We start from the raw sequence: 21980 nt of genomic DNA on the forward strand, positions 1-21980 counted from the left end.
AAACTACGACGCTGGCCACATGGCCGGAATGGAAGGTACACCTTTCTTCTAATCAAAGTTTGTCCTCCCCTGATCTCTCAGGCTATTTAAGTTCCTCTCATCAGATAAATCCCATAGGCACTGTTGCAACAGTTCCAATGCATTCTCACCCTCAGAGTGCAGATGCAGAGGAAGCCCAGAGGATGAGGAGGAGGCTGGTTTTTCGTGGTGGTGCTAGCGACAGTTGGAGTGCCGTTTGTAGCATTAATTAAAATGAAAAAAGCAGAGTCTTCCTAATACTAGGTATTAAGGTAGCTATCTGGGGGGAACTACGCCTTGATCCGCACCTTCAGTCTGCACAAACCCAGCCTGGCTGGCTCACAATGCTGGCAGGCAAAACCGTCCTACCCATTTTAACCATCACGTTTCTATGCCTGACTCCTGACTCTACGTGGTGGGCACTCTGCTAGGAGAAAGAGATACAAAAATGATTAAAACACAGTTCTTGTCCTCAGGGAATTTATAATATTAATGGAAATATGTGAGGGAATCTGATATGTTCAGCAAAAGTGAAAAGTTGAAGATTTCAGGGGAAAAAGGACGGAAGCCAACACAGGCAAAGACTACTTAGCCTCACAGAGTCCTCTGAAGCTGGAAAGTCGGCAGACCGTATTCCTTCTGCCTAGACCATCGCGGTGGGAGGGTGAGAGGGGAGAGTAGTTCTGTGGATCTAAGGAGTCCCCTTGGACCTTTCCCTGTGGCCTTAACCTCAGCAGATAGTCCCCTCTCTAGACACTACTGAAACCACAAACCCTAGATAATCCCTATGGTGGAATTATTTGCTTGGAAAGCAAAAAGATGCTAGCGGCTACTTTCAGAAAAGTGTCTATTTTTGTCATAATTAAATCAAGTGAGCCGTTTGGTCTATGGTAGGTAATGTCTCCTCTAATTCTAAAGGCATCGATGACCCAAATATTTATATTAATCCGTTTAAACAAGGGGTGCGGGGCGCAACAGGAGCAGCCTTTTATACGGGCCCTGCAGCAGGAAGAGCCCAGGACCAGCCTGGAAGGGAACCCCAGAGCATACTGCGGGTTGAAGGCGTTTCTTCTACCAGATACGGGGATTTCAGCAGATTTTTCAGGTCCTTGCCAAGTGCTCTGAAGCACAGAGAGCTGTGTCTGGAGTCGGCCCCGGTGCTGTCAGCTGTTGGTCTGGGAGATACTATGGTAAGGACTAGCTTTTAGGGAAATGCCGTCTTTTGAAGGGACACATCACTTTGTCACGGACTGTCTTGGAGTAATGTTTTGGGATATAAAACTGAAACTACCTGGTAAACATGGACCTTCTTGCTGCCGCTCTAAGGTAAGCATCCCTCTTTGAGGAAACTGAAGGAATTCTGTGTCTGAGGGTGAGCTTCGGGGGCAGGACTGGAAATTCTTCCCTTGCCCCAGTTTCTCGAAACACCGTTCACTTGCTTCATATCTTCATCTTCCTCTTGGAAAAGCAAGGAAGGCCAAGACGGCACCACTAGGAGGCTTCCAATGCTTCAGCTGTTGACTAGCGTTTTCCCCAAATGTGTTTCTGGTTAGTTTAAAGAAGGATAAACAAGATTTAATAGCTGGCAATGAATCACATTTTTTTCTCCCTAAATGCTATTTGGATCCACTCAAACGCCTGTCATTCTACTTTTGTACAAATAAATAAATCTCCTTTTCTTTTCTGCATTTTTCTCTGTCCTGCATTTCCTAAAATACAATTTGTTTGACGGATGAGTTAAGCGGTTCTGAGGTTTGTTTTTGGCTCTGTAGGCAACGGGGTTGTTTTCTCATCATAATTCAGTGGGACAAGGTTATCACCCCACAAACACTAACACCTCATTTAGAACCAGAAGCAAATCTCTCCCTCCCCCCGCCCCCAGAAGAAAGCAATTGCTGATGTTCTTGGTATAAGTTTCAGTTGTTACATATAAAGTTTCCTCGCATGGACATCTCTGACCTGCCCCTCTCCTTTCCCCTTGTTTGAGTTCTGCTGGGGGTACTGGGCCTACACAGACATTCTGAGGTATAATTATAGACAGAAAGTAAACTTGAGAGGAAGTCTATCATCTGCTTGGGCTTAGGGTTCTAGAACCAGGAGCCTGACAAACGAGGACCAACGTCACTGTAACCTAAAAGCAAAATTAACCCAGAGAATTTTTTTTCTGAAACACAAACCACATAATCGTGATTTTTTGTCTTAAAGACAAAGAACTGTGAAATAGTTGCCCTGAAATTAAACCTACGTGTTTCCGAAAGTCACTGTACTGGAATAAAACTGAAATGTTCTCCAAATAGGCTTGGAATCGAGACGACATTGCCTTTGGTTTCAAGTCCCCGGTTAAAGGGAGAGTGCCCTTTAAATAATTGCCCACTATAATAAGAGATGAGGCAGGTCTATAAAAGTATGCCAACGGTCTTATTTTCAAGTTCTTATTTTCAAGTTTGCATTTACCAATGCAAAGTCTCTGTGAGCCTGTTTCAAATGTTCTATCAGTGCTTCTTATAGTCAGAAATGCTGTTGCCCAGGGAAAAGGCCGAGGATCCCAAGAGGAGGGCAACCCAGAGTCCAGAGGTGGGCGCCTGTTTCTCTTGGGTGGGTGGGTGGGGAATGAAGAGGAAGGAGCAGGTTTCCACCTGAGAGCGGCCCTGCCATCCCACCCCCCCTGATCCTACCTGTGCAAACTCATCCACAAAGCCCTGAAGCCATACGGCCTAGCCTGAAGATTATTTCCCCAAGTCTTTCAGACTTTTTTCTATTACAGTACTGTTTAAGTCTGCCTTTCAGTACTTACTATGTTGTATTGCAATAATCTGTTCACAAGCCTATAATTATCTCGAGAGCAAGGACCTTACCATCTTTGGATCTCCCAGTATCTAACATAGAGCCTGTAATAATAAATAAATGAATAAATGAGTGGTGGCATGAAGGAAAGAATACCAAACAGCACTGATTAATAATCCACTTCCTAAAAAATAATAATGAAATGTAAAAAAATTTTTTTAAAGATTTTATTATTTATTTGAGAGAGAGAGGGATAGAGCACAAGCAGGGGGAGCAGCAGAAAGAGAGGGAGAAGCAGGCTCCCCGCTGAGCAGGGAGCCTGATGTGGGGCTCGATCCCAGGACCCTGGGATCATGACCTGAGCCGAAGGCAGATGCTTAACCGACTGAGCCACCCAGGTGCCCCAAAACGTAAACAGTTTTTAAGTTACTTTCCTTTCCCAACTTTGGTTTATCAGCCACCTATAATGAAATATATAATTTTTAAAAAGTAACATGAAGAGTATGATTTCCAGTAAAGTTTCACAAAATCTTGAACACTGTTTATGGGTCTGGGCTGCCTCATAAGCGCACTGGGCCCTGAGGGCCAGGAAACACAAAGTAGGAGCTCCTGGGCCCGGCCAGTGGTTCTCCACCTTGAGTGTGCACTGGAATCACCCAAAGGACTTCATAGATTGCTGGACCTCACTCCCAGAGGATTTGATCCAGGAGGTTGGGGGTACTGTGGCTGCCGCTGATCTGGGGAACGCCGTTTAGATAAGAGAACAGGCAGGGGTGGTGGGTGCTGAGTTTGCAGTTCTTGTGCTGACCAAACTGCCTGGCATTTCATAGGCCATTCATCCATCTCTTGGTGGCCCGTGGAGGTGGGAAAGCAATGGCTCTGTATGTCCCCAGAGCACTCCAGAACTCGAACCCTGGGTCACTTACACAATCACACCTTTCTCAGCCTTACGGGGATTGAAGCTAACAGGGAGAAAAGCAGTAAAAATGACAATGCTTTGGAAAATCAGAAGCACTATAGAAATGTGCTGTTTTGTCATCATAAACAACCTAACTGTGTGCTGGGCTTTTCCACCGGGGCCTTTCTGGGTTGGGCTTCTCAACCTAGAAATCCTGATGTTAATATAATGGAACAAACTCTCTGTTTTAGGTAACATGAAAAATGCCTGAAAAAATGCATGTATCGGAGTTTACATCCTGGGGGAGTGCACAATTTTGGGGGTCTTCTCCTAAACTGATACAGAAGGATGGGCATCTGCTCAGTATCTGTGCATATGTCTTTACCCGCTGATGCCACAACTACCAGGGTTGGGTTTCCTGGGGATCTGTTGGCAGCCCTGACTCCAACATTAATCAACTTGACATCTGGAACCAACCTGAGGCACCCCATCTGATTGTCACAGATGCCTTTACTTTTCAGCTGTCAGCAAAGAGGTTATTCAGTTAAGGGTGCCAGGTCTACACCACACAGTCTGTGCGGAAGAGGGCTGAGTGGTATGTTAAAAAGAAAGCTGAATAATCTGGGAGTGTGGGCAAGACAAAAATTTCCCTCAGTAATCGGTCAACTCAAACCTACACCAGGAAGGCATTTTGCCTGCCGCAGCAAAATGACTGTGGTTGGGTCAACCTGGCGAGATTATGCTCTACATGTCCTTGGATGCATATTTTGCCCATTTTTGCAAACTCCAATGCTCCTTGAGCTAGCTCAATAACAGCAGCAGCTACTTTTGAAGCCAGTGAGCACCCAGGGCTCTGTTGCTGCCAGGACTGCATTCTTCAGTGGCTGGGAAGGATGTTGACACTTCCTCTTAGGTGAGTTCCAAAGAAGCCTGGGCGCTGCTTAGTGAATAGCAACCTACTCATGTCACTATCACATGGGATGGCGCCAATAGGCACAGTGTCAATTCCATACCTTTTTTATTTTAGCATTCCACATATTCTCATATGGAAAATGAGGCCCAGGACGTTATCCAGAAGAACTGCTTGTTGGAAATTGCTCTGTGATGTGTTAGGATGAAGCAGGCAATAATAACTTCACCTCATCAAGGAAGAAAAAAAAATCTGTAGGTAACATTGTAAATCGGCCAGGAGACAAATGTCTGCCTGGATTGTCACCCACCATTTCACGGACTGGATTTCTCAAAACCGAAAACCACGAAGGACCCAAACCAGAGTGCAAGGGCATCCTGGCCTCTCATGTTTGCTGATTTAATTTTCCTCTCTGAACACACGCAGCCCCATAATTAGAACATTTACCAACCATAAATACAATTTAAACTCTGTACATGTGTGCCTACATGTGTGGAGAAGTTTAAGCTGAGATACGGTTTCAATAAAAACAGTCCTTCTGCGCTGATTAGAATGTGTAAAGAGGAAATCTGTTTATACCACAATCTACTCAAAACTTGTGTTGGCAGCAACACTCTTGGCTAATAAATGTCAATAGCAAAGCTACACGGAGAGTATGAATTAAACTGCTCACAATCTGGAGATTCAGAGCTCGGTCTAAAATGGCATAGCCAACTCATTCCACTACATCTGTCCTGAAGGAATGCCCTAAGCCCTTGTCTGAATGGCAGACTGCTAACAGAGGGGGCCTGCTCAGGGATGCTCCTCCCACCGTGGAGTTTAAGGCCACCCTCAAAAGGCAAGAAGTTCTCAGAGAACTGGGTGTTATACAAAAACAATGAATCGTGGATCACTACATCAAAAACTAATGATGTATTGTATGGTGACTAACATAACATAATAAAATAAAATTAAAAAAAAAGAAGTTCTCAGAGGAAACTGCAGAGTCCTGCAATGTTTTGAAAGGGATTCGTATTTATTTGCCATCTCTTAAAATAACACTGGTATCATTCTGGATGTATGGTAGCATGAAGAATGAGATTATTGGAATAATTTAACAGCAACGGGGCATTTAATTTTTCTGATACTCTGTTTTTCAACTCCTATTGATTTCATAAAAATCAGCAATCAAACACTGTCCACTGAGTCCATCTACCCACCTATTCATCCAGACCAACAGCAGCCCTGGTCTGATCAGTGCAAGATCCCCTAGCAGTTGACGGGACTCAGAAGAACCCTCGGTCATGCTTAAGAAACAGAAGAAAGAGGAAAAACACAAGCAGAAGAGCTGAAGGTGGTGAAAAGCCACAAGGGACAAGTGCGCACTATCTGCAAAGGCAGAGATGCTGTGGGACGGGATAGCCTGCTGGGAGGGGTAAACGTGTCTCCCCTGTAGCGGACTGTTAAAGAACCACCTTACAATGATGTAGACATGACCAGCCATACTGGTGAGAGTCATAAAAGGATCTCTGGGTGATGAACAGTCTTCCCCTTCAGGTTGGCTGGGGGGTAATCTACATTTATTGAGCCGGAGGGAAAGCAGTGAGGGCAGCTTGCCAATAAGAACAACGATAAAAACAACAATAATAACAGCAAATATGTGCTACATGCCAGACACCGACCTAAGCAATTGACATTTATTAACTCATTTAATCACAACAACAACCCTAGGAAGTAGGCATTATTACCATCCCCATTTTACAGATGAAGAAACTGAGGCACTGAGGTGCAGGAGCTTCCCAAGGTCATCCGGTCAGTGCATGGTGAAAGCAGACTCAGGCAGCTCATTCTGAGTCACAAGCTTTAGCTTGAATTTCTGCTGCCTCTTGAAAGTACCAGTACTCATATAGTGAGCACTGTTCTTTCTAAGCAGGCTCCAGACGTCCCTGCTTATAACCAGCGCTCCATTCTACCTCTTGACATGGCTGACAAAAGTCAACTGAATATGCCATGTCCCCTCTACCCTTTTCTTTTGTCCCATTACACTTGTTCTGACTCCAGAGTCGGCCAGCAGCCCTGTTATACTCCGGAGTGACTCCGTGTTTGTGTGGCCCTGGGCTGTTAGATGGTGGTGCGAATGGGCCCCACCCTCAGACCAGGCTCTCCTTCTCTTCTCCAGGTTTTTCAGGCATGCACTTGGATCTGATTGGCGGATGACGAAGGCTGTGTGCACCCACATACAGACAAAGAAAGAGTACAGGCAATTGTTTTCTGATGATTCAGACTCAAGAAAAACTCCAAACAGCAGGACAGTCACTTACAGAACACTTTCAGTGTTGTGAAATCTGCGCGCTCACATGTCCTCTTTCCTTTACTCCTCATAGCAGTTCAGGGAAGCAGCCATCGTCATCTCGGATTTTAGAGGGAAAAAGACTGAAGGTTCAAACAAAGCTCTGTGACTTGCCCAAGATCATACCCCTAGTAAAAAGCACAGTCAGGACTCAAAATCCATGTCTATATCATGATGCTGAACACAAACCCATCTTTCCTTCAGCCCTTTATAAATAACAACAGCAACTAGAAATAAATAAATAAATAAATAAATAAATAAAAAGAGATGGATAAATAAACAAATAACCAGAACCCTGCCCTCAGCTTATGGGATAAGAGAAATTAGCAGCTTGAATGGACCACCTTGACTGTATTCTTTCCTGCAGCCCAGATGTCCACACAAGGTGGGGCAACCTCCACGTAGCGGCACGTCTTTAACCTCTCTTTCTGAGATGAGATCTGTCTCCACACCCCACCCTGGAGTGCATTTCTGGGGAGCTGGAAGCAGAGGGTCTTCCATAAGGGGCCCTCCTCCATAAAGTACCATTCCTCTTGTTCTCCGGAGAGCCCTGGTTAGCTAACCTTTCAGGCACGATGAAAGATAGATTTTTTTTTTTGTTTTTCCCCAGACAGTTGGAGGAATGTTGTTCTGGGCTGATGTTCAGTGGGTTTGTGTTTTTGTTGCTGTATGGTGCTTTGCTATAGTGGTATTACCATATTTTGGAAGTTTTCTAAACCATTGCCCACGCACCCAGGGGTGACTATTAAAATGATGAGGACATTTTTATAAATCACAAAAATAAATAAATGTTTAAAAGCACAGTTAGTAAAATGGGCAAAGCTAACTCAGCTAAAAAAACAACTGAAAGTGTTTTTTAGAGTCTGAGTTTTGTGCCTAAAAAGAAGTCCATGGAGAAAAAACTTGTACATTTTAAGGAAAAAAATAAGTATATATGAATAATATGATAAACGGTAAATGCTGACTTTGTGTATTTTATCTTTGTATTTAGATGGAAGAAATACAGATCGAAAAAAATTAAGCCTATATGTACTACGAATAACTGCAATGTTATGTCTTATTGATATATAATTGTTGTTTTGCGAGAATCAAACCATGCATGACAATTTTTTTCTTTTTAAGTTGCTTTAAGAAAAATGGTCCTTTTGTTCTTTCTCATCTAATAGCTATAACCTTTACCATATCTGAAGGCCTCTCAGCATAAGAGATAATGGCCAGAGCCTGCTAAGAAAATTCAGAAGCTAGAACTTCTGAATCATCTGCCCACTCACTCTTTCTCCTTCTCCCCATCCCCACTTCCACCCACCCACCCATCCACTGCTCTGCCAGGAGCATGGCCTTTACTAGTTGAGTGCTTCACTGACTGCACATAAACTTAATCCCTGTCTCCCTGGTCATCCCTGAAAATACACATAAGTGGTTTTCCAAAAGAGAAGAAACTGATTGCCAAATGCTCCATGTGCTAGGCAAAATGTCAATGACTAGATGAATATATATGGAGGAAATAAAATTAAGTGCTTAGTAATTCATTAATGGGCAAAAATTCAACGATTTATAGGTGGACAGAAGTTTTTAAATGTGTGTTTTACTTTCGATATTTCAGGGGCAGGAAGGTCTTTTGGCTCTCACATGGGAGAGGGAGACAGGAAAGCGAATGTGGGGGTGCTTCGCACTTGCGGGGCTCCTCTAGGCTCTTCAAGGTTACCCAAACAGTGGTGCTGACCCTGCTCTAGTAGCACAGGAGCTGGGCAGAGTCAGTGGCATAGGCTCCTTATGGATGATTACAGTTACAGACCTTGGGCAGGACCTAAAGAAAGCAGGCTTCAGACCAATTGAACTTAAACTAGCTTTGTTTTAAATGCCAAAGCAGATGGGCTATGAGAGTCGTCCTACTACATCCCACAGTATTGGGGAGGGGGAAGCTTGTGCCACGGGTGCAATACAATGAAGAGGCAGGTGGTCAAAGGGCAAGGCTTCTGCCAACTGTGGAACTGATAAGACGCTGATCACTTAGGGAACTTTCAGTTCTCTGTGTGTGTGGTCTGAAAAAATCAAACCAAAGTGTGTGTTTCGGGGAAGTGGGGGGAGAGGGCAGACAGAATCAAAACAGCAACTGTATCCGAATTTGTTTTTAACTATGCCAAATGCATGTGGAGTAACAGAATCAAACAATTTTCTCAAGCAGAAAGAATTCTTTTGCTTTCAAGCACCAACCAGGTAAAAGTGGTCTCAAAAACAATTAGAAATGCCGCTTCTTTCTAATCACATACAAAATTGCAAGTACTTTCTATAAATTACTTGCAGGTAATTAAGTCCTTTAGATTCATCCTGTGATGGGGGCAGTCTTATTGGGCAATGTTTGTCTTAGAACAGCTGTTGAGATCCTACCAGGAAAAAAAAAACCTGCATGATTCTTTAGCTCATAATCCAGTTAGTTTATTTCCTCGAGATTACCTTTGGGCATCATGTTGATGCAAATAGCGAGGCAAGTAGCTATGGGTTGACAGCCAGAAAATGGAGCTCCCTGACCTCACCACAGGTAGAGAATGATCAGACAATGCATTTGGCCTTTCCCTCCCCCACTGCACCCCTCCAAACACACAGACATACACCATGAATTCCAGATTTGCCCATCAGTCATTTTCTGGTGCCCACTCCCAGAGCAGAAGGGGCAGGAAAAGAACCACAAAGCTGAGCTAGGCCCCATCTGGCTACTGACTTCCTCCTCCCCTCTTCTAGTCTCTTCTCTGACATGACCTGAAGATCACTTGGGTCTTGGAAAGCTGGTGGCTTCCTCATTCTGTTCCCTCAGCAATGCTATGCAAGCCCTTCCTACTCCTCAGCGGACATGGATATCCTAAGTTTTCTAAGGTTCTTCTCCCTAAGCAAAGTAGAGGCTCCAAAAGGGCAGGAAACACATTCTGTGGCCTTCATTATTGCTAGTACAGGGCTGAGCAGCAGCAGTCTCTCAAAAACAAGTTGTGGGAGGAGTCTCTTTGGTGTAATTTTTGGTCAGTTGTACTAGATGGGTGAGACAAAAGAAAAGAAACATCAGGAATGACAGTTAGTATGGCAAATTCAGCCACTGAGAGAAACCCTGTTCACGAAAAAACAAAACCCTGTTTTTATGATTTTATGATTGCCCAGAATACGCGATACACTGTGAGATAATTCTGTTCTTTCCTCATGCTTCATGGCTATGCTGACCATGAATACAAAGTAGAATCTTAACCCTAGATTCATTCCTTTTCAGGACAAACCTTCCAGCCCATTTTCACTAATTGACTAAAACTAGCTTCTAGAGTTGGGGTCCTTTCACACTCTTTGTAGATTTGTTTTTGGTAAAAGTACTGAAACGGCCACAAAATAAAATGCTCAAGGGTCTCAAAAGAGAGACTGTCCCCTTATAATTCAGACCTATCTCCAAGTAGTTATGTAAATTCTCATTCTTTGTCATGAATTCATGAATTATTTGCTTTTTGAGTTTTCAGGGGTGAGGTAGGTTGGAATTTTCCCTCTTTTATCCCTGGAATATTTTGATTTTTAAAATTTTTAAAATAATTGCCAGTACCTCCTAAGTCAAATAACATAGGGAATTTATGGTGGGGGTATGAATCAGGGCTTTCCAGCAGAAAGGGGTGTGGGGGAGCTGATTTCCTTTCACCTTTATCTGTGGGGACACAGGTTCTGGCCTTAGACTTTTGTTTTTCTGCATTTACCCAGAAGCAGGCCTCGACCCCAACATAGTGAGCGAAGGTCACTTCTCAAACTCTTAAGGCTAAGATTTGGGTCTTCCTTTGCAGAGGAGTCATTTACTGATTTTACGGCTTCCCACAGAGGACTGTGACAGGGTCTACTACTAAGGTTTAAATGAACAACTGGATATTGCTCCCTTTGCACCTTCACCAAAACAGCCTTGGTTACATTTTGCACTGTGTGGAAATCGTTACGGTTTTCTCTTCTACCAACTTTTCCTCTCCTTGAAAGAGTCAGTTAGCATGGGATGCAGAGGAAATGGCTGATTTCTACCGGGACACTGGGATGATAACCCAAGCATCAGACACACACCCCGACCAGTCACCCCACCCCAACCTGGGCTCAAGTTCTGCTCCCCAGACCAAACTTGGAAGAAGCCTGGCGTGGGAGATGAACCTGCCACCATCCTGCGGCTTTTCACCGCCCGTGTGGATTAAGTAACACCCGCAAAATCAGCATTTGCACACATGCCAGGCGCTGATTATGGGCCTTGCAGCCAGGGCAGCGGGCGGGATTTCAGAGCAATTTCTCCGATTACTCAGCCCCAGGACAGCCGGACGCGGCTCCAGCACACTCCCGGGCGCGCGGAGGCCCCTACGCGGCCACCTCGCGGCTCCAGAACGTGACCGCCACCCAGCAGCGCCGCGACCCGTCGGCGCTTCACGCTCCACCGCCCGGATCTCTTTTCGCGCCCCAGTCCTGGAAGGGAGACTTCGCCCTCCTGGGAGCACCAACATCGTCTCCCTGCCGCCCACGAAACGGCCAGATGGCCGACGGGCCGCCTACGTCTCCACCCATCCTCCATCTGCGAAGGACACCAGTCAGAGACCATTCCACCCAGGCTCGCACCACTTCCCTGAGGGTTTGCAGTCTGTCACTTGGGAAACTGGGCCCACAGCTCAGGATGGTGGTGAGGAGAAAAGAGACACAAATGCGTCTTCGGGGCGGGAGGACTAGCGGCTGGGGGGGGGGTTGTCACTCAGTGTCAGCCTAGCCCACCTCACGGAAACCAGAAAGCATCAGGGTTCCCCCCCCCCCCCCGCGACACGACTGAGCCCCAGCTGCTTGACCGCCTCCCCCGACCCGTGCGTCTGCGTCTGTGGCCATCACCAGAAACCAATTGGTTTTCAAATAGTTAAGATAAGCCTAGGATCTTAATTTCCTTTATGGGACCGACCACGCGGCTGTGTAAATGTCTCCTGACAGACGTAATGGAGGATTATTAGCAGTACAAAGCCTGTCGGACCCGTAGCATTAGTTCAAGGGAATATTTCGGTGTTGCACCGAAATTGCTGTGCATGTAAACCAATTTCCCCGACAGAAGGGTAAACACAGACTCTTTTGAACCGCGAGATGAAAACAGATGGGATATCGCAAACAGTTCCCCAAAATACAACAGACTTCTGGGCCAATTACACGTGGTTAGCTCTGAATGGCAGAGGAAATAGTTTTCTTTGCTGCGAAATGTCACAAAAGTCACCTAAAGGCACAGAAGGGGGCCACTTTGTTTTTGCAAAACTTGCTAAAATTAATCTGTGCCGGAGACACTTGTGAAAAGCAGAACAACCTCCTCTCCCCTCCCCGCCGCCGTGTTTCAGGCCTTTGTGAAGGCCAGAACCCCCGGGTTGGGATCCCGGCGCAAGGGTTTCAAAGCGTGCATCTGCTAGCGGTGAAAACTGGGGACGAGAAGGAAAATCTAGCAGGCGCTTGCCAACCCGGAGGGTCTAAGGAGTGCGCAGGGGTGCGGCCCCCCACCCCCGCCCGTCCCGAACACAGATGGGGCGGAAATGGCCCCCTCTGCGCTGAAGGGTCCGCCGCCTCCTCTCCCCACCCGGAGGTGTGCGTCTCTCCTTCCGCACGCCCGCCTCGGGCCTGGTAAAGCAAGAAAACGCGAGAAGGAGGCCGCCATCGATCCTAGCAGACGAGGTCGGGGCTGCACCACGCGCAGAAACAGCACGGAGCCCGGCCGAGGGCTCAGGAGAAGGGCGACTCAGCCGAAATCCTCCAGAAAACTCCCGAGCGACCACAGGAGCAGGCCACAGGGCTGGAGGGCAGAAGCCAGCTCAAAGCGGGTTCGGGCCGAGAGGGTGGCGCGCTGCAGCCGGGCCTCTCCGCGGAGGGGGAGCTGAGCTCCGGCCTGGCGCGGGGCGCCGAGACTAAGGGGAGGCCGTAGGCAGAGGGCCGGGCCGGCACCCCAGGGACCGCGTCTCGAAGGGGGAAGGCCGCAGAGACCGTCTGCCCGGCCCGAGTGCGACGCCTGTGGGGGTGGAGGAGAGAGGGCCAGGCGGCGTGTGCCCACTCCCGAGCCCAGGCAGCGCGCGCCGAAGGGCCCAGGTCACCGCGCCGCCGGGCTCCGGAAGCCGCGCTGGCGGGGCCGCAGGGCCGGAGGCCGGGGGTCTGGGGCCGTCCGGCCGGAGGAAGCGGCTCGGGTCGCGCTGCCCCGCGCCCGGGAGCCGCGTGCAGGGTTCAGCCGTGTTTCGGTTGCCCTCTGACCTGACCCCGGGCGCACAAAGGCCTCCTGGGTGCGCAGCCATGGCCCAGCCTTCCAGTCGCTGCCAAATTAATGAGCCCACGTCAGGTTGGGTTTACAGCTCGGCCGGGACGCAGCCGAGTGGAAAATGAGCCCGGGGCCTCTCGGGAGGTACCCGCACTAGTGCCCAGGCGGTCTGGCGTCCTTGAGGCCCGGGAAGCCGAGGCCCGCACGCACGGTTCCGCCTTCAGTTCTGCGCTCCGCTTCTTGAGCGGTCTCGTGAGGGAACAAGTCTGCCCCGGGGAAACCCGCCGGCGTCTGCCCTGCTTCATTAAAACAACGCAGATCCCACATTTAACATCCCCGCAGCACAGGCCAGGCGTACTTGACACGGGTCGTTGGGTTGTGGCTCGGCGACCCTTCGGTGTCTTTGCAGCGCCCTTGGCTGCCCAGGGCTTTGGGGACCGAGTTTGCGTTCCCCGGGAATCAGTTCCTCCTGACCACGGACCCTGCGCCGGGGGTGCCTCTAATGAGCATGTGCCCCCAAGGGAGTGGGGAACGGTTTCTTCCTTCCAAATGCAAGGGTCTGGAAGGCCAACTTTGAGCGGAATCATTTTCCAATCTGCTGTTGGGTGCCGGTTTTGAAAGCCAAAGATAAGTCAAAAAGGGATTTGGTGTTTATTTTGAGTAAGAGTCGATCTGCTAAGTTCATCCTGAAGTCTAGAAGACCAGCTTTCTGTGCTAAGAGTTCTGCGTTCTTACTGCTCTTAAAACATTGTGGGGAAATCAGTCCAAGAAAAATGACTAAATGTGAAGCTGATAAGCCTTAAGGCATTGATTTATCTTATTCCTCCCAGATTTTTCAAATATACTAAAAGAAATCACTTTTTAAAACACTCAAAAGGTCAGAAGAGGGATGCGCTTAAGAAAAGCTCTCTTGCCCTGCAGCTTTGTTTGCTGTTGAGAACTAAGAAGGTTAGGAACTAGGAAGAACTGGTGTGACTGTTAATGCTGAATCATTTGTCACTCTTGCAACTTCCTCATCCTTGCTTCAAAGAGCACTGCCTTTCAGAAGTGGAGGGCCCCGCTACAGACCCCTCTTCTTCTGGTGCCTAAGCAAGGGCAGCACTAGATCATCTCTCATAACCCCCTCCTCAACTTACTCATCAGTTTCCCTTGTCTAGATTCCACTCATGTGCCTCCTGCATCCATTGGGCACTTCTGAGCCTTGCAGACCTGGCTACCCTGTCTAAGCCCACACCTTCCTCTGAAACCTCAGTGTACTTAGAAGGTCAAGTTGCCTTTATGATGTCAAGCAGTCATGACCTTTAAAGTGTTAAGAATCTCAAAGAGTACACACTAGTAAACTATGATGTTCTATAATTATCTTTTTTGGTAAACTACCTATCTCCTCAACTAAAAGTTAAACCCCTTGGGGACAATAAACAAGATCAATTGTCTGTATTGTCTCACAGTACAGTGCCAGATCAAGAAATGTTACCTATCCCCTCAAAAATGCTAATAACTAGAGTGGTGATGGTGGGCGGAGATACCGACACTTCCCTCATTCCTGCTTCATTCTACCTTATGTAAATAAACTTGCTTCTCTTCCAAATCAGAAGTGATAGAGTACTGCTGAAGAAATTGAAATTTTGATTGGAGGAGGAGAAAGGAAGTGGGGAAAAGGGGGAAGAAACATGGGAAGGCAGAGGATTTTGAGAAATAATAGGGATAGGCATCAATACAAAGTGAGGGTACCTAAGGAAACAGGAGGGCACCGAGGAATTAGGGAGTGAGAAGACCACTCAAAGGTGGGCCAGAGGGAGAGATGTGGACCAATGCCAAGGACAAGTTTCACCTCCTGAGAGGCAATATAGTGTAGTGGCTAAGAGCTCATGTTCACCATTCTGTCTGTATGCCCCTAGACAGATTATAAAATCCTATAAGCTTCAGTTTCCTCACCTGTAAAAGGAGGGTAATAATGCTTATATCACATAGTCTCGAGGATTAAATAAAATAATGCGCAACTTCACCTGAGGCATCATGTCATTCCTCTCTGCTCCAAAATTACAATTTACCTAATTGGTAGATTGTGAAGTGGGAGAAAGTGCTTTTTTTCCCTATGAAATATGAGAAAGTGAAGAAGAATCACCAGCTATTTTAAGGAAAACTTTTAACAAAAGACAAAAACCAAAATGGAAAAATAAGTAACTGGGAGGAATTAGAGAAAAGTTTAAAGAAACACAACATACACATACACTGTCACACACACGAATCCTCCAAGTAAAACTCTTAGATGAGAGAAAGTATTGCATCCATGGAATTAGAAAAGGATGTTATAGGGATGCCTGGGTGGCTCAGTTGGTTAAGCGGCTGCCTTCGGCTCAGGTCATGATCCCAGGGTCCTGGGATCAAGCCCCACATCAGGCTCCCTGCTCTGCGGGAAGTCTGCTTCTCCCTCTCCCACTCCCCCTGCTTGTGTTCTCTCTCTCGCTGTGTCTCTCTCTGCCAAATAAATAAAAAAAAATATGGTAGCAGAAGTAAATTCAGTAAAAGAGTCTAAATGAAGTTGAAGAAATCTTTCAGGAAAAGAACAAAAGGAGAAAGAAGAAAAATAGAAAAAAAAGAAAACTAGAAAAATAATATAAGAAGTCCAACATTCAAACAATTCCAGGAAGAAAGTAAAGAGGTAATAGAGGGGGATTTTTTTTTTCAAAGAAACAATACAAGAAAATTTCCCAGAATTTACTGGGATAAGTTCTCAGACTAGAGGGGCTAATTGAGTGCCTAGCACAAGGAATGATAAAAGACTTAACACCAAAGGACATTATCATGAAATTTCAGAAATTCATGAATAAATAGAAACTCCAAACAAAACTCTTCCAGAAAGAAAACTGGGTCCTATACCAAAAAACAGGAATCAGAATGGCATTGAAATTCTCAAAAATAATACCAGAAGTGAAAAGAAAATAGGGCAATGACTTTACAATTCTAAGGAAAAATTTCCAGTCTAGAATTCTATATCCAGCTGAATACCCATCAAATATGCTGATGGAATAAAGACATTTTCAAACATACAAAATTCTCAAATTTTATCTCCATGTACTCTGCAACATACATTGCTGACCCACCCACAGCCATCCCCATCTTCATATTATTTTTTTAAAGCTTTATTTGTTTATTTGACAGAGAGAGCGGGAACAAGCAGGCAGAGCTTCAGGCAGAAGGAGAGGGAGAAGCAGGCTCCAAGCTGAGCAGGGAGCCTGACGTGGGACTTGATCCCAGAAGCCTGGGCTCATGACCTGAGTCGAAGGCAGATGCTTAACCGACTGAGCCATCCAGGCGCCCCCATATTATTTTTTAAAGATTTTATTTATTTACTTAGAGAAAGCACAAAGGGAGAGGGAAAAGCAGACTCCCCGCTGAGCAGAAAGCCCAAAGCGGGGCTTGATCCCAGGACCCAGGGATCATGACCTGAGCTGAAAGCAGATGCTTAGCCAACTGAGTCACCTAGGTGCCCCTTTCATATTATTTTTTTTTAAGATTTTTTTTTTTATTTATTAGAGAATGAGAGATAGCACGAGAGGGAAGAGGGTCAGAGGGAGAAGCAGACTCCCTGCTGAGCACGGAGCCCGATGTGGGACTCGATCCCGGGACTCCAGGATCATGACCTGAGCCGAAGGCAGTCGCTTAACCAACTGAGCCACCCAGGCGCCCCTTCATATTATTTTTTAAGGCATCATATAGCCATGTGCTTCTGGGAAGCCAAACCTTTACCCAGCCCTTTGGAGTAGCGTTGAATAACTAAAACCAACAACAACTTGTAATTCCCTACTTTGGGCCAAAAACTGGCTTTGAAATGGGCATGAACCCAACTCAGGTCAACTAAGTCTGAGGAAAAGTCTACTAGGGGTATAGGAAGATTTTCTTCACCCCCCAAAAGGGCATAAGGAAGGGACCTACTCTTTCCAGGCATCCTCTGCATGTACTTGTATGAGGACAGGATGTTGCTGCAGTTATTTTATCAAGGAGAAAATCCAAATGCCAAGGGTGGCAGAGAAGAAAGGTGAAAATAACCTGGGTACTTGATGATGTGATTGAGCCACTGCATTCATCAAACCGGAAACTAGCCAATATCCAGACTTCTTGGTATGTGAGTGCCAAATGCAAACTCTGTACTTGTGCTCATCTCTCAAGCTGAACTGTATGATAAAAACAATAATCAGGGGCGCCTGGGTGGCTCAGTCATTAGGCATCTGTCTTCAGCTCAGGTCATTGTCCCAGGGTCCTGGGATCGAGCCCTGCATCAGGCTCCCTGCTCGGCGGGCAGCCTGCTTCTCCCTCTCCCACTCCCCCTGCTTGTGTTCCCTCTCTCACTGTGTCTCTCTGTCAAATAAATAAAATTTTTTTAAAAGCAATAATCATTCATAAAAATACATATGACTGATTGAATACTTAGGCTTTGTTCTATGGTCTTTTGATTAATGGCTATAGTAAGTGTGAAGTAAATATGCTATGTCCGTTTTGCAAATGAGGAGATCCAGGCTCAAAAAGTAGGTGAATGAGCCAGATTTGTACCCATCACTCTCTGACTCCAAGGCCTGAGTAACTGATTCTATGCTCAGAATTTGTCAGACGATACTCAAATAGATGATTGGCACCTATGTGAATCGGGCATGGGAAAATGTTTGGAAACAATATACTGACCTCAAACATGCACTTAATAACCACTTTTAGTTCACTTATTTACTTGTCAATATAGTTCAGATTTGTGGTAACCAAGCTCTAAAATAGCCTCCAACAATCCTTGCTTCCTGGTATTCATGCTTTCGTGCACTCCCCTCCCATAATGAATTCGCTAACCAATAGGATATTATAGGTATGACAATGTGTAACTTCCAAGGCTAGGTCATAAAAGACATTGTGACTTCTCCCTTGCTTTCTCTTGGATCATTCCCTTTGGGGAAAACCAGTTGCCATGTCATGCGCACTGAGAAAGCCTTCTGGGGAAGCCCATGGGTCAAAAAACAGAAATCTCCTGCCAACATCCAAGTGAGTGAGTGATCTTGGAAGTGGGTCCTCCAGGCCCACCCCGACCTTCAGAGGACTGCAACCCTGGTCAACATTTGACTACAACTTCATGAAAGACCTTAAGACAGAGCCATCCAGCGAAGTCACTCCTGAATTCTTGACTCACAGAAATTGTGAGATAATAAATGTTTATCGTTTTAAGCTACTTTGTTTTGGGGTGAGTTAGCACATAGCAATAGATAAATTAACACACTGGGTAATGAAGTAAACTTTCTCTTAACTTTAAAGGCAAAAGGGGAACCTTAGATTTGTTTATTATATTATATTTTTCAAGAAGACATACATGGTCCTCCTTACAACACTGGGAAAGGAGTAGGGAAAGTGTCATTTCAGAAAACTGATCATCAGACAGATTTGCTCAGGGTCCGTCAGTCAGCCAGGGACAAAACCAACAGAAAAGCAGCCTGGGTCTCTTTCACCGAGCCCTTCCAGTATCTCTGTTTAGAAGGTGGCTTGGTCAGAAGGACCCTAAGAACAGTACAAAAGAAAAATCCCCAGAGAGTCCCTAACTTTAAAATATTTCCTAAGAGGCAGTTGGCATCATATAATCCTCCCGCGGCTCCCAGCCTTGCTGCCCCTCTGGTTCTCAAAACACGCAAGAGTTGGTGTCTTGGATCATGCCCCAAATTGTAGACAGTGATCAATTTTGAGAACATTCATATATTCTGAGCAGAGAAACTGTTAATGGTTATGGTGTTTATAGCCAGGGTTTAAATAGGAAACTAATAAAGATAAAATCTCTGCTTGATAAGGTGCTCGAACACCAGTCAATGGCAAGTTTTCCTGTGGCACGGTGAGTTCTGTGAGGGCATCCCTGGGCCCCAGGTCCAGGCCCAGAAAATGCAGTTAGAAGGGTGTTAGAGCGAACAGGGCTAATGTGTTTTTCATAGAACTCACGTCGAAGAGGTAGGCGCTACTTTTGGATAATAATAAGTGACTGAATGAGTGAATGAGTGGCTGAGTCTGCTTTTTGTTAAACATAAGCCCTGTAGAGTTTGTTTTGGTTTCCTGTTTGCTTTGAAAGAGCAAGCAGTATCTCTGGGCCAGACACCTCTGACAGAAACCTCAGCTAATGCCCTTGGCTTCAGGTGGGAGCAAACATTTGCAAATGAAGTCTTCTCTTTGCTCCAGGGGTAGTCAAGTTGTAGTCTACGTGGCCTTTCAGGAGTAATCATGGACACGGACAACGGGGAGCTTGGCAGAAAGGGAGCCCGAGTTTGGTTCTTAGAAGTAATTTGCAGGAACATCTAAAACGGACTGCAAAGCACATACCCATCTGCAGTCGATGTTGCTACAGGTGTAGGATGTTGTGGTTTCTAACATCTTACATGTGTTCTCTAAACAATACCTCGAGTGTCTTTTTGTTTCTGGCCTGTGTGGTTTTCCTGCATTTCCGGCAGCTCATCCTATGTAGCAAGGCAGCTGCCTGCAAAGTGTGACTGAAAATGATGTATAAAGACACACATGCAGAAATGGCGTTGGCTCTGAAAGCAGCTCACCCTGAGCTTGGAGCAGGCTGGAGCCTGCAGAACGTGTCCAGGGAGCTGAGATGAACACAGTGTTGCTGACGTCCAGGCCCAAGCGCCCCCGGCACCCTGAGAAATTCCTGCACCTCCTGAGCCCCAGAGCCCTGCAGCAGCCCGAGGAAGAGAAATCTTAATTCAAAATATCAGAGGGTAGGGGCAGCTGGGTGGCTCAGTCGTTAAGCATCTGCCTTTAGCTTGGGTCGTGGTCCCAGGGTCCTGGGATGGAGCCCCGCATCGGGCTCCCTGCTCAGCGGGAAGCCTGCTTCTCCCTCTCCCTCTGCCCCTGCTTATGCTCCCTCTCTCGCTGTCTCTCTCTCTGTCAAATAAATAAATAAAATCTTTAAAATATATATATCAGAGGGTAAAGGGGAGGAAAGGCCCCCGGTAGGCAAGAGCTCTTGCCAACACTTCACAGCTGGTGCAGGGAAGGTCAAGGAGATTTTGTGGGAATCGTCCAGATAATACATCAGGCAAGCTCTGGCTCTGGAGCTGAAATCTTGGGAGCCAGAGATGGTACTGGGACAATTAGGTGACACATGCCCAGGGTGTGGAGCAAGAAGATACTAGACAGTCAGGTGGTACTTTAAAAGGCAAACACAGGGGCACCTGGGTGGCTCAGCCGTTAAGCGTCTGCCTTGGGCTCAGGTCATGATCCCAGGGTCCTGGGATCGAGCCCCACATCGGGCTCCCTGCTTTGTGGGAAGCCTGCTTCTCCCTCTCCCACTCCCCCTGCTTGTGTTCCCTCTCTCGCTGTGTCTCTCTCTGTCAAATAAATAAATAATATCTTTTAAAAAAAAGAAGGCAAACACAGACAATCCTGAGGCCCGACGACATAGTCGGTTCATTGTAACTTCCATCTCATGTCTGCCAAGCTAAAGGTCCTCCTTTCCCCGCCTCCACAAACACCCCTCTTGAGACTACTCAATTCCCGTTTTGAGGACTCTTTCCCATTTCAGGTTTGCCTGGTATTCCGGTCTTACTCGCCTTATGTAAAATCTCTGAAGGGAATGGGTGTGTCTATGTGCATGCATGAGTGTAAGTAGGTAGTTGGGAGTTCCATATACCCCCCCACCGACTGCCATGTAAACTTCTCTACTAAGAACTGACCCTGTTGGGAGCTCTTGTTTTAAAAACTCCAAAATCTTTTTTCTTTTTTTTTACCCTTTTCCCTTCCAAAAAAAGTGATGGAACTGTGAAGCATATGAAACTATCTCCTTTCAGGGATGTGGTCATCCGCTGGCTGCCAAGATGTGACCTGGCAAAATTCTAGTCCCTGACCTCACGGGCTGGGCAGCCCTTACTGGACAAATGAAGTGTGTACTTCCCCCTTTTGTCCTGGAGTTGAGAAGGAGACCAGGGAAAGGAGAGCTCCAAAGAGACAGCGGGAGGGGCAGTCCCTGGCTGTGCCACAGGGTAAGGGAAGGGGCGCATTTATTGCAGTTTCGGGCGCTCCACCTCATTCCCAGTCAGTGTCTTTCCCTCCGCCATTTTTAGCCTCTCCGTTGTTACCCAGCAAACAGCCATTGGTGGATACGGTGGAGGGATAAATTGAGAGCCTGAAAGCCTTCCTGAGACTCTTACTAGCACAGACCCAAGGGCAGAGGATTCCTTAGGACCCCTGACCAAAAGGGCAGTGATAGAAAAAAAAAATTACTATCACATACATGAAACAAGAACAGATGTTATACATAAAAACAAGAACATTCAGAGAATTAAAAGTAGGAAGTAAAAATGAAAATCTCAATAAAAGACTTAAAAATGAAGTTGAGAAATATCCCTGAAGGTAAAACAAAGAGATAGAAAGTAGCAACAATATAGTAAGAAATTTAGAGGACTAGCCCAGGACATCCATCATCTGATGAGGAGGAGTTCCAGAAAAAGACAAAGAAAACAGAAAGAGATCATCCAACAGCTCATTGAAGTCAACAGAACTAAAGACCTACCAGGTATCGGCCACAATGGATAAAAGTAGATCCACACCCAGGCCTATCACTATGAAATTCTAACATTTTAGGACCAAAAAAAAAAGATCCTAAAATATAGGTATAAAGTGCCAGGAATCAGTACTGAATCTGATTTCTCAACAGCAACACTAGAAATATGAAGGCCAAAAAGAAATGTCTTCCATTCCCAATGGAAAATTATTCCTAACCTAAAATTGTATACCTGGCCCCAACATTAATCAAGTAGAGTAGTAG

At 46.2% G+C, this 21980-nt stretch overlaps 1 protein-coding gene across 1 annotated transcript in view; it reads right to left on the reverse strand.

Annotated features, from left to right (window-relative positions):
* Positions 1 to 1443: 1443 nt before the first annotated feature.
* FOXD1 (forkhead box D1) overlaps positions 1444 to 21980 on the reverse strand; it is a 77086-nt gene continuing 56549 nt past the window's right edge. Inside the window, exon 3 of the mRNA XM_027606158.1 lies at positions 1444 to 1563. The gene's annotated coding sequence lies outside the window, so the exon portion shown is untranslated. The remainder of the gene's footprint in view (positions 1564 to 21980) is intronic.

This window comes from Zalophus californianus, chromosome 5 (assembly GCF_009762305.2).
Source record: "Zalophus californianus isolate mZalCal1 chromosome 5, mZalCal1.pri.v2, whole genome shotgun sequence".
In the NCBI taxonomy this organism is placed as follows: Eukaryota; Metazoa; Chordata; class Mammalia; order Carnivora; family Otariidae; genus Zalophus; species Zalophus californianus.